Source organism: Rhinoderma darwinii, chromosome 1, assembly GCF_050947455.1.
Source record: "Rhinoderma darwinii isolate aRhiDar2 chromosome 1, aRhiDar2.hap1, whole genome shotgun sequence".
Classification (NCBI taxonomy): domain Eukaryota; kingdom Metazoa; phylum Chordata; class Amphibia; order Anura; family Rhinodermatidae; genus Rhinoderma; species Rhinoderma darwinii.
The window spans coordinates 72,907,893-72,921,284 of NC_134687.1; the positions used below are offsets into that span (position 1 = coordinate 72,907,893).

The window sequence follows — 13,392 nt, forward strand, 5'->3', positions numbered from 1 at the left end:
CATCAAACCTGCCCAGCATCATATGTGCTGAAACCATAAGCACGTGGTAAATGCAACTTTCTGGCCAGTTGTACCTATCCTATTGGGTGTCCGATTAAAGCTGGGGTTACATGGTGACAGAATCTGAGTCGCTGTGTTGCCCCGTCCTAAAGGAATTTTACTGTACTATTTTAATAAACTGGCCAAAAATTATTATATTCTGAAACTATTTGGGTCACAATAACTTGAGTAACTGCACAACTGGCCCAGTATATTACTGTAGTAAAATTGCCACCCATTTCCTCCTTCAACCATGCCGCGTTCTCTGGGTGGTGTCTTTGCAAAATATAGGATTAAGGCCACTTTTTACACCACCATAATACTGTCGCTACACTGAGACCTCCCGTAATTCAACTGAACCGGACTTAGATCTCCATAGGATCCTATAGTAGGCTGTTTGGTTCAGTAGAACTCTGGGAGGTCCGGGTGTTGCACCAGTGTTATGGCAACATGGAAGCAACCTATTTTAGTGGTTGGCACGTGTACACACTATACAGCCCATTAATATTCGTTCCCCAGTCTAGTTGAACCTTCATAGTAATACAGTATGAGGGATGCTCCTGTTTTTCAGTGGCTCTTAGATAATCCGCACATGGTGATTTAGAGAGCTGCGTTGTTAGCCCCCCTCAACCTGTGCCTCCTAGATGATAACTTCAGATAGCCCCATGAAGGTCACAAGAAGACCGGGCATAACTGAGCCTAGGTTTACCCTATTGGTATCTTAGATGCTCCAGTTTAAAGTGCACCTCGAATAACTAATAACTGGTTAACAGAACCCAAAAATATTAAACTAAAATTATAATATATTAAAATATTATTATATTCATATAACACATTTATTATAACCTTAAAGGCAAAGTAGCATTTACAAACACAACATTTTTGTTCCGTTAAATTCCACTAGAGTCATATTCACATGTGGTATGATATTTCTGCTGTGGATATGGCCTTAAATCTCTGGTAAATTCTACATGTAACATGATAGGGTTGAATATATAAGGAGATCGGCGCTGTAATGTAGGTGACAGTAATGCTTTTTATTTAAAAAACGATATTTTTTCACAACGTTAGGAGCGATTTTGGTTTATGCTAATGAGCTTTCTTAATGCCCAAGTGGGCGTACTTTTACTTTCGACCAAGTGGGCGTTGTACAGAGGAGTGCATGACGCTGACCAATCAGCATCATGCACTCCTCTCCATTCATTTACACTGCACTAGCGATATAGATATATCACGATGTGCAGCCTCATACACAAGCCCTAACATTACTACAGTGTCCTGATGATGAATACACATGAAATCCAGCCTGGACGTCATGTGTACTCAGAATCCTGACACTTCTGACTCTTTTTTTTGTGAGATTCCGGCAAGTGAAACCAAATCTCGTTAAGCTCCGTGATCTCGCGAGAATTCGTATCCGTTGCTGGAATCTCACAAAAAAGAGTCAGAAGTGTCAGGATTCTGAGTACACATGACGTCCAGGCTGGATTTCATGTGTATTCATCATCAGGACACTGTAGTAATGTTAGGGCTTGTGTATGAGGCTGCACATAGCGATATATCTATATCGCTAGTGCAGTGTAAATGAATGGAGAGGAGTGCATGATGCTGATTGGTCAGCGTCATGCACTCCTCTGTACTACGCCCACTTGGTCGAAAGTAAAAGTACGCCCACTTGGGCATTAAGAAAGCTCATTAGCATAAACCAAAATTGCTCCTAACGTTGTGAAAAAAGATCGTTTTTTTTAATAAAAAGCATTACTGTCACCTACATTACAGCGCCGATCTCCTTATGTAGGAGACAGGACACTTATAATGAGGTGACAGAGCCTCTTTAAGGAGATAAATTGCTCCCTGACTCCAATATGGCAATCAGGAATAATTCCCTGGATCAAGGACCCATCTCCAGTAATCTAGTCCCTATAACTTGTAATATGATTACTTTCAAGAAAGGTATCCATCCTTTTTCAATCTCTTTCACTGAATTCGCCATGGCAGAAAATTCCTTCGTCTCACTGCTCTTACATATACGCAGAATTAGCTATCGGCAAAGGATGAAATTGCAGCAAAAATTCAGCGTAACTTCACAACAAGTAGAGCGTGCTGCAGATTTGAAAATCCGCAGAATCCTTTCTCCTCTGCGCAGATTTTTGTTTCCATAGCGTGTCAATGGGCTTTTGTAAGCGCTCTCTCGCTTGCGTTGTAGTGTAGTGTGGAATTGCGCAACATAAATCCTCCACAAGTATGCTACATGTGAACATGCCCTTATTTCACTGGATACATTACGAAAAAATGGATGTCGTGTAGTTGGCATTCATTAAAACATGCCCCCAATGATGTCGCTGGCTCCGTCTCATGGTACGTTTACAGCACTAAGTGATAGCGGAAGATGGGGGTGGTCCAGTTGGCTAGCAACCATATGACTCAGAGTCTCCCATGCGAAGTCACCGGACCCAACCTTGTATCCCACTGTCACTTTTAAACGTTTACTGTAAGACGTGTCCGACAAGATCATTAGACCACTTGACACAGGCCGTGAGCAGGTAACGCCTCCTGTCTACCATGTTTTATTAAATAATTTAGTGATATCTTAGTGCATCATTTTAATATCCATTCCTGTCGAGATTTGTACGCTAATTCTAAAAATATTTCCACCATTGATTCTTGTTTATCCTTTCTTTGATCCATCTTGTCTTTTGCATTTGCAGCGAGTACTGTTAATACTGTGGCCGGAAAAATGAAAAGGCTTTTTTATTTGCTGTATATTGAGGACATTCTATTCTAGATTCTACATAGTCCAGATCTCCTTGGAGTGAGTATTATATACTGAGTATATTGCTCTCTCCTTGCCAGGTAACTGCTTCCCAGCAGAGAAGTGGCTGCAGGAAATCCTGCCTGGTTCATAGTAGTTGCACTCTATATCATAGCGACTACCCTGCATACAGGCAAATAATATTGGATAGTGACCATATGTACTTTCCCTCTTCATAATGTCCGTATATTTAAAGGGCTCATGAATTCCATTTTGTATTATTATTTTTTTTATGTTAATAGGTTCAAATTCCTGAGCTGGTAATATATTAATATATCTTTTATAGTCGACAGAGTTCAACATTTTTCTGATACAGGACACCAAATTCCTTGCATAGCCATAGAGAGAGAATATAGAACTATGGCTGCCTGAAGCCACTACCCCTATGCTAGATCACATATCCTTTGCCGCTAAGCCACTTCCTGTTGTTGAGCTGTCCAAAAAGTGTCTAAACCAGTCAATAAATGTGGTGCAGAGCATTTACACCGCAATTCTGACTCCGTTTGAACAGTAAATCTGCCCCATAGTGCCCAGTAATATAACAGTATGTGGTAAGCTTCCCCTAGTGGTGGCTACAGGTATTCTTATTTAAGTCTTGTCTATGTAGGAAATCTGAAGCTTTGTATCAGAACAACCGTGTTTCAACCGCTATAAAATATGTATTAAGAAATTAATCCGCACAAAATGTTGGACCTAAAAATGAGATGATGTTAAAAGGTGGACATTCAATTTAAGCCCTTAAAATGACTGATTTTGTATCCCAAACTCTGATTAAGACTCCTGTCTCTACATTTTATAATGTGTCAGTGTGGTCACGGATTCCTAGTGAGTCACAATCCAATAAACCTCCATCCCCGTTACCTCCTCGGGTTGCACAGTTTGTTCACTTCAGAACACGTTTATCCAGATAAACCAGGAGGAAGAAAGACAAAGTGCCATATAGAATACCCAACGATACCCTGACAATACAGGTACGGATGTAGCCATCTTTATCTTGACTCTGATAACTCGCTGCAGCGCGATGTCACACAACAAAAGCCATTGAAAAAGTCAAGATAAGAGATCTAGCCACTGTTTATTTGATGTGTTAAAAGTCAAGATAAAGACTGCTACATCTGTACTGTACATTAGTATTAGTGAAAATTTAAAAAATAACAGTGTGTGTATATATATATATATATATATATATAGGTAACCAGACTATAGACCTGTAGCTTTCACTTCTGCCACAGCTTTTTCATACATAGCATGTCCATCAATTGAGCAACTCGTCATCTAGTTATAGGGATGGACATAGACAGCCGAAGACCCTGTGCAATAAAAAAACTGTAGGATCAGGTAAAATCCTGGCTTTCTGAAGTCGCCACTAGAGGTGGTTCACTGCAAACAGATTTATACAGCGCTGATTGAATTCAATAGAATCTGTATACATTTGCATCCAATGAGCTACCTCTAGTGGTGGATACAGGTACCCAGAATTTTATCATTTAAATTTGGCTGAGGAATCCATATCATGCTCGGTGGTATACCCCATTATTCGAACTTACTCTATCAAGGTCAGGCCTTGTGTGCTCTTAAGCCTCATTCACACATTAAAGATTTGATCAGTATTTTGCATCAGTATTTTGAAGCCAAAATCAGGAGTGGAGGCAAAGAGAAGAAGTAAGAATCTTTCCATTATATTATACCTGTGTTTTAGTATCTAGTACTAATTTTGGCTTACAAATACTGGATACAAAATAAAAAAACAGATCTGCAGTGTGTGAATGAGGCCTTAAATACACGCAGTCCTCTTGGCACTGTGCTGTTTGTATTGTAATTAATTAATTAATCAATCTATCTTAAGGAAACTCTGGTATGTTTTGCACTTGGACACAGAATCTGGAAGTGGTGCAAGTTGTTAGGCATTGATAACAGTTTGGCCGTTCACCCAGTGCGCTTTTAATGCAGTTATTTGTGCATTTTTTTTTAATCATTATTTGCTGTATACCTGTGATCAGTTCGAGCTAAAGTGGTGTGTGGACAGGAACATTGATCATCTAGCCAAAATTAAAAGGAACGATACGTTAGTCTATTCTTAAAGAGCCGCACTATAATAACACTTTATTAAAACTCAATAGCCTGGGGTGCAATTATTCAATCGTGTTTTTGTTAGTGATTGTCTTGTCTTTACAGCAATGGAAAAATCAGCTTTTCAATTTTGCTGACTTCATGCTGTGCATGTGCTTATACACAGCAGCCAATGTGAGCAGGTAGAGCTGCAGTGTAAAGCATGGGAAAGGGACACAGGCAGGGAGTGATGTAAATAGTCTCCAGCATAACCAGTGTCTAAGTTCATACATATCTGAGTCCTAATGGATGAGCTACAATAAAAAAAAAAAAGCCCAAACTGTCATTTAGCAGGTCCAGTAATGCTATGACGGGTAGAGGGAATTACTTGTAGCGGTTGTATCTATGGTTGTGTGTAGTTGATTTTTGTGTGCTGTAATTGAATTGTATGTCTTCCCAATAGACATTTTGTCCCCTAATATTCTCACTTGAACGGGATTTGACTGCTTTACTTGATTGATATTATTCTGAGTTGGCAATTGCACAGCACTCTGACATTTAGAATCAGAATCAGGATGTGCCACCAGAATGTGGGTAACATTCTGAAAAGGAAGCGTTCAGAAGTCTACTGATCATATTGTATTTGCGTAGGCCTCATGCACACGACCGTAAAAAAAAAACTCTGTAATTGCGGACCGCAATACTGTCCGCAATTACGGACCCGTCCGATTCTATTAGCCGCGGACACTTTTCTGTATCGCTACGGGAGGATGTCTGCCGTAGAACCGTGACGGGAAATATAGAGCATCTACTACTTTTTATTTTTTTGCGTGCCGTGCTCCCATACTTTCTATGGGAGCACGGCACGAAAATGCGGTACGCAGGTGTCGACGGCCGCCCATGACCGCAATCGCGGGCCGTGATGACGGGCACGGCCGTGTGCAAGAGGCCTTATTCTTTAGGACAATATGTTGATGTTTTTTGTTAAAGTTCATATTGATTAAAAGTTTACTATCCAGTTTATTCCAAAAGGGCTTCATAATAAAGCATGAATTATTATTAGAACCCATTAAAGCCCTTGCACCATCCCCTTCTGGTTCAGTGTGTGCACAGCTCTGGTGATTTACATTATAAAAGGGGGATTCTTTACATAAAGGCACTGTACAGTGATCTGGCGTGGGAAAAACTCTCAGGGGTGGGTCTGTCAGCAACCGCTGCTGACTGAATTCATTAGCAACCAGCAGCATTCTAGTCTGTAATAAATTCAATAATTCAAGTACATTACATGATAAATAAAGCAACGTTATTCAATATTTTATGTACACTATATCTAAATTAAAGCAGTGTTCAAAGGTGAAGATACTCTTAAACGTTCCGTTGGCAATACTTAATGTTAACGTAAACTTTCCCCTAGCCATGCTTACATTTATAACTATTGAAGCTGCAAGAAAGATAAACAGCAGACTCTATTGACTAATGAATCTATAATTATGCTCAAATACATCTGTAGTCATGACGACAGGTGACACTATGACTGCAGACTATCACTTCTGTTCATTTCACATGGAGGTAAGCGGTAGTCTGAAAGTGTTCTGTGTTCTTATTTTAATATAAGACAACAGCACAGTTTAGTAAATGGAGCCGGCCTATAGACTCAACATCTTTTAGTAGGTATCTTGTTTTGTACGTAGGCATGTCTTTTTTTTTTTTTTTTGTAATATGCAGATCAAACGAGATCCAGACACTGGAGATCTGAAATACTGGAGTTGTGGTTATGAGACTTGGGGAGCTGTTACCAGTAACCAAGTCTCTCCTTTGTTTTACAACCATAAGGCTGGATTCACACGAGCATGTTCGGTCCGTAATGGACGGAACGTATTTCGGCCGCAAGTCCCGGACCGAACACACTGCAGGGAGCCGGGCTCCTAGCATCATAGTTATGTACGACGCTAGTAGTCCCTTCCTCTCCATGGAACTACTGTCCACATACTGCAAACATGATTACAGTACGGGACAGTTGTCCTGCAGTGAGGCAGGGACTCCTAGCGTCATACATAACTATGATGCTTGGAGCCCGGCTCCGTGCAGTGTGTTCGGTCCGAGACTTTCGGCCGATATACATTCCGTCCTTTACGGACCGAACATGCTCGTGTGAATCCAGCCTTACATCATGGTATCCATTCTTCCCCTATGTCACACTCATAGGTGTCTAGGAAGCTGAGATATGGGGAGCTGTTTGCTGGAGCGGTCTCTCTGACATGGAGCAAGTATTATGGTCACTGGTGATTTTATTTCCCAGTCTAAACAAATATTGGCTCTGAAAACTGGGTCAGAAAAATCTATTTTTTTATGCCATTGGAAAGTCTATTCTCATACGTCTAGTTTGGAGGAATGTTTTTCACATTGTTTCCGCTCCTGAATCTTGATAACTAAGGGGCAGGACCATCAAAGTGATATCTCTTTATATTTGTATTCCAAGTTCTAAGGAGGCTATACGTATCTATTTGTTTATTGTTATCCATTGCTATGTACATGTAGTTATCTAGTTATTCCTATAAATTCTACTCCCTTAAAGGGATATTCCCAACTGAAACATTTATGGCATATCTACGGGATATGACATAAATGTCTGATAAATGCGGGTCGCAGCTCTGGGACCCGTACCTAAACAGAGTACGGGCTTCATCTGACCCCCATCCTCGCCGTCGCATTCAGGCGGAGGAATAAATGGAAAGGTGGGTGGCTCTCAACATTTACTTCTATAGGAATTCTGGAAACAGCCGAGGATGCTTGCTCAGTGTTTCCGTGACTCTTCTAGAACAGAATGAAGAGAGGTGTGCGGCCACTTCCATTCATTCTCTGCCTGGATACTGCACTCCCCAGGAGGAACGTGGATCAGAGGTGGACCCCCATTCTTGACATAGATATCGATCAGACATCTATGGCAAATTTGTGGGTAAGACATAAATGTTTTATTTGAGAATATCCCTAAAGGTCTTCTGAGAATGCTTAGCACAAAGAGAAGAAGAACATACTGGCAAATCCATCTAGTTGTCTGTACATGTGGGCACTATGAATGGGATACATCGAAAGGTCTCGGAGACCATATCTCCATATAGACCGCCTATATCTCCAACTCAAAGGGGTCAGAACTGACATTTGCTTTCATGTGTAATATTTTCTTGCATTACATATTCTTGCATTACTACTGTGGTCACTTTATAGGAAGAGTTTTTGGTTTCGTGTTCTGAATGCTCAATGGATATGAGAATAGAGAAAACTCGTTTTTGGAATAAAGTATATTTTAACGAAAACTCTACCTGCCATATTAAAATAAGTAAAAATATGATTTACACCTCTCAGTACAGAGTTAATTTCAGGATAAAATTTTCATGGTTATTGCTCTGGATTTCTAATTTCCTGATGTTGCTGAATTTATGCATTATTGATCCTTTTACGTCTCTCTGCTCCAGTGTATTTTAGAAGTCATCTCACTGCAGACACTTGTCCTATAGCTGGGTATTATAAGCAATGCACACATTGCAGTTGCCTATGAAGAATACTACTGCTGGCCATACACAGAAGATGGCTGTCAGACAAGCATGTTTATCTCCCATGGACAGAAAAGATTGGGTGTGCTTCAATTCAACATGCCTGATTCTTATTCTGCCTGCCATCAGGTGACATTCAACTGAAAATCGCCAGGATCGTCTTCCATTTATCAATTGTGTAAGGCCAACTTTGGGCTGTTCAAAAACATTGTGTGCGTACCATTAATCTGGACAGTTTACTTGAATTTATAATTGCTAACACCCAACACTGTGTCTCTACATTTAAAGGGGTTTTCACATGAGGGATATTTATGACATATCCACAGGATATGTCATAAATGTCAGATGCGGGACCCGCACCTATCCCTAGAACAGGTCCCCCTAAACCCCGTTAAACCTTTTTCCTCTCCCAGCCATTACCTGGTTATATGGTCGGAAGTTACGAGAACAGCGTAGCTCGCTGAGCTATGCGGTTTCCGTAAGTCCTATAGTAGTGAATGGTAGTTACGGAATTCACCTGCTTCTGCCACAACACAGAGCAGCAGAACGAGGTTTAGGGGCTCCCGTTCTAGAGATAGGTGCGTGTCACAGAGGTGGGACCTGCATCTATCTGACATTTATGACGTATCCTTTGGATATATCATAAATGTCTCTCATGGGAAAACCCCTTTAATTTCTACAGTAAAAAGAACTTCTCACGTGGTCACAACTTCAGCTGGGGACTTTCTGTTGCCGAATCCAGGCCTGGTCCAGAGATTTGGACCGCAAGACCTCAAGCAGGCCTATATGTTATGTAGGCTGTTGGACTTTTGCTTCAGTGTGCCTGAACACTGGAGCAAATAACAGATGCCTTACAGGATTGACCTAAGAAGTTGGTAATCCCCATGCTTGAGATTGCTGACTGGTGCTGGTGTGGCTACCCCAACACCTTCTGTCTAATGTCTACAACCAGTAACTATTATCTCACACATTCAACAATTTCTTTCCAAATTACCATCAGTGCATATAAGGGACCAAAGTTTATATGTTCGAAGTATGCACTTTCCTAGGGTCTCCACTTAACAGAGTTGAAGGGATTTTCTTACTAGATAGGGATTAAGTGTTCGATAGCTGGCACCCCCGATGATTATTAGTCCAGGGGACCCCAGTCAGCTCGTAACGATGAGGAGTTGTATGAAGCGGCGGCTGAGCATTTGTGCTGCTGCGCCATGACTATAGGAGATACGGAAATAAGTTTAGTGAGTTATACAATGGAATTAGGCATATCCGTCAATTTCAAACAATAGGGTGGAGTTGTATGAATATGTGAAGTATTTTAATATCTCATTTATATGTTTATGATTTATCTTTGTCTCAGACAAGTAATAGACATCAGGTGGCAAACGATACAATATCAATAGATGTAGTTATCCAGATTTTCAGACCCTGAATGCGATAGAAATCTTCACATTTTAAATGTCATTCTTTTTACAAATTGTATTAGTTATTTCAATACAACCATTCTTTTTCTTGCATGCTCTCAGTTGCTGTCGGTCTCTGTAACTGTATTGGAGGAACACCTTGCATATAATCACTTGATCATTTCTGTAACCCTCTTTGTGTAGTCTCTATTCCCTTCCCCTGTTCTCCCAATAGCTGCTACAATGCCTCCACATGCCTTAGAAGTACTTTAGCCTTATAACAGATTTTGTTTCCAGTGTAAATATGGGATTTTTTTCCACCAGCAAAGCTGTCTGAAATTGAACCAAAACATTGGTTAGTTTTTATAATTCTATATAACCATTACATCCAAAGCTGCTACATTGTTGCTGTGGAAAGCTGTTCTATGCTTCTGTGTTGAGTACCCTCTATTGAGTGCACATGGTGGACCAAATTCATGCGACTCAAAGACTGTTCTACCATCTGACATGATATTGGCAGCTTTAGTTCTGTTTCCAAAATTGTTCCATTGTACCCACAAATAAACTATATTTGTGAACTCCGGTTCTTGTGTGGTTTGTATTTGCACAGGAGGTAATCAATATGTGACTTTACCAATATACAGTTAGGTCCAGAATTATTTGGACAGTGACACAAGTTTTGGCATTTTAGCTGTTTACCAAAACATATTGAATATACAGTTATATAATCAATATGGGCTTAAAGTGCAGACTCTCATCTTTAATTTGAGGATATTCACATCCTAATTTGAGGAAGGGTTTAGGAATTACAGCTCTTTAATATGTAGCTACCTCTATTTCAAGGGACCAAAGGTAATTGGACCATTATCTCAAAAGCTATTTAATGGGCTAGTCCCTCGTTAATCCATCATCAATTAAGCAGCTAAAATGTCTGGAGATGATTCCAGGTGTGGCATTTGCATTTGGAAGCTGTTGCTGTGAACCCACAACATGAGGTCAAAGGAGCTCTCAATGCAAGTGAAACAGACCATCGTTAGGCTGAAAAAAAAAGAAGAAATCCATCAGAGAGAGAGCACAAATTTTAGGAGTGGCCAAATCAACAGTTCAAAAGAGCGCACTGGTGATCTCGTGAACTCCAAAAGGCCTGGACGTCCATGGAAGACAACAGTGGTGGATGAGCGCAGAATCCTTTCCATGGTGAAGAAAAACCCCTTCACAACATCTACCCATGTGAAGAACACACTCCTGGAAGTAGGTGTATCAGTATCTAAGTCTTCCATAAAGAGAAGACTTCATTAAAGCAAATACAGAGGATTCACCACAAGGTGAAAACCATTAATCAGCCTCAAAAATAGTAAGGCCAGATTAGACTTTGCCAGACAACATGTAAAGAAGCCGCCGAGTTCTGGAACAGCCTTCTTTGGACAGATGAAACTAAGATCAACCTGTACCAGGATGATCAGAGGAAGAAAGTATGGAGTAGGCTTGGAATGGCTCATGATCCAAAGCACACCACATCCTCTGTAAAACATGGTGGAGGCAGTGTGATGGCATGGGCATGCATGGCTGCGAAAGGCACTCGGTCACTAGTGTTCATTGATGATGTGACTGAAGACAGAAGCAGCCGGACGAATTCTGAAGTGTTCAGGGATATACTTTTTGCTCACATTCAACCAAATGCAGCAAGGTTGATTGGACGTCGCTTCACAGTACAGATGGACAATGATCCAAAACATACTGCGAAAGCAACCCAGGAGTTTTTTAATGCAAAGAAGTGGAATATTCTGCAATGGCCAAGTCAATCACCAGATCTCAACCCGATTTGAGCATGCATTTCACTTGCTTAAGACAAAACTTAAGGCAAAAGGCCCACAAACGAGCAACAACTGAAGAAAAGTCCCGGCAAAGCATCACAAAGGAGGAAACCCAGCGTTTGGTGATGTCCATGGGTTCCAGACTTCAGGCAGTCATTGCCTGCAAAGGATTCTCTACAAAGTATTAAAAAAAAACAAAAACATTTTATTTATGGTAATGTTAATTTGTCCAATTACTTTTGAGCCCCTGAAATGAGGAAGCGGTGTAGAAAAATGGAATGCAATTCCTAAACGTTTCACAGCATATTTTTAAACCTGAAAGTCTGCATTTCAATTGCATCTCCGTTTAATTTCAAATCCAATGTGGTGGCATGCAGAGCCCAAATCATGAAGATTGTGTCACTGTCCAAATAATTCTGGACCTAACTGTATGTACTGAGCTTGGTTCTGGTGCTTTATATATATATATATATATATATATATATATATATATATATATATATAATGAGCGTGGTTCTGGTGTTGTATATAGAACTATATTGCTTGTAAAATGTACAAATGGCTTATGCTCGAGTTACATTAAAAAAATGGTGGGAAAAAAATTACACCTCATTGATTGGTAGAGAAAATAAACATTGCGAGGGGGAAGGAAATGTTGGGAAAGATGTCCGGGTGGCGGCGCCAAACTGAAACTTTGCCCCGGGGTGCTGGAGAACCTAGCTACACCTCTGCATAAATGTGGTATATGCTTAATCTCTGCACACCTTATCATGCCTTGGTTACATGGGAGGGTGTGCATTTGGTCCTCTACATGTAACCTTGTCTAATATCTAACTGATATATACATTATATACTTTATTAAAATGAGAGCAAAACCAGGTGTGTTTTATGTTGTATTCTTTCAGACAGTTTGTTGGAATCCAACCCCACCCCACCCAATCCCATGTTTGCTTAAAGTGCAGTTCCTCTGGGGAGGCGTGTCCTGCACAGGTATTTGCTACCCAGTAGCAAGGGAGATGGCATGGTTGGGGTTCCCTTTCCCCAAGGGCCCCATAGCAGCCTTTGGTCTGCCTCTATGGTATGTATGCTCTTGCTCATTTATAAATTTATTTGGATCTAATTTAGTGGTAAATTTATAATCACCTCCTTATGTAGCTGACCATACCGAGCTGATTTATGTATACTATGTGACCAGTAAATATGAAGATCAAAATATTGTTAAGTCGATTTTACGGAATTAGGCCATCACACACATTTTCCCATTCTTATTTGAAATTACTGCTGAACATTTGATTTGTTGCACTATAGATGAAATCTGCACTTTACCTATAAAATCTATAACTACCACAGAAATTATATAGTGCCCACCAATAGTTCCGGAACACCCTCATAACTTTTGAACGGCTCGAGGTTCTTGGTGGGATTTATTGGGGTCATAAAATCTACCAGTTAACGCAAAAAAAAAAACACCCAACCCCCTTGGGGGCAGCAAAATCTTAAATGCCACTGGTGTCAAGTTTATTTGAAAGGTATTATCAATACGAAAACAATGCCGCAATCGATTTTGAGATAGGATTTTTTTTCGCTGAGATATTTAACCCCTTGAGTACCCAGCTCATTTTGGCCTTGAGGACCAGACCCATTTTTTCAAATCTGACATGTATCACTTTATGTGGTAATAACTCCGGAATGCTTTTACCTATCCAATTGATTCTGAGATTGTTTTC

The 13,392-nt window shown here is 40.4% G+C and overlaps 1 long non-coding RNA gene across 1 annotated transcript; it reads left to right on the forward strand.

The window, feature by feature from the left end:
• The first annotated feature begins 1,784 nt into the window (after positions 1-1,784).
• Positions 1,785-10,429, forward strand: LOC142750661 (uncharacterized). The gene is made up of 2 exons (XR_012882601.1): positions 1,785-6,567; positions 8,374-10,429. It is a non-coding gene; the product is annotated as an uncharacterized LOC142750661 (long non-coding RNA).
• The last annotated feature ends 2,963 nt before the right edge of the window (positions 10,430-13,392 follow it).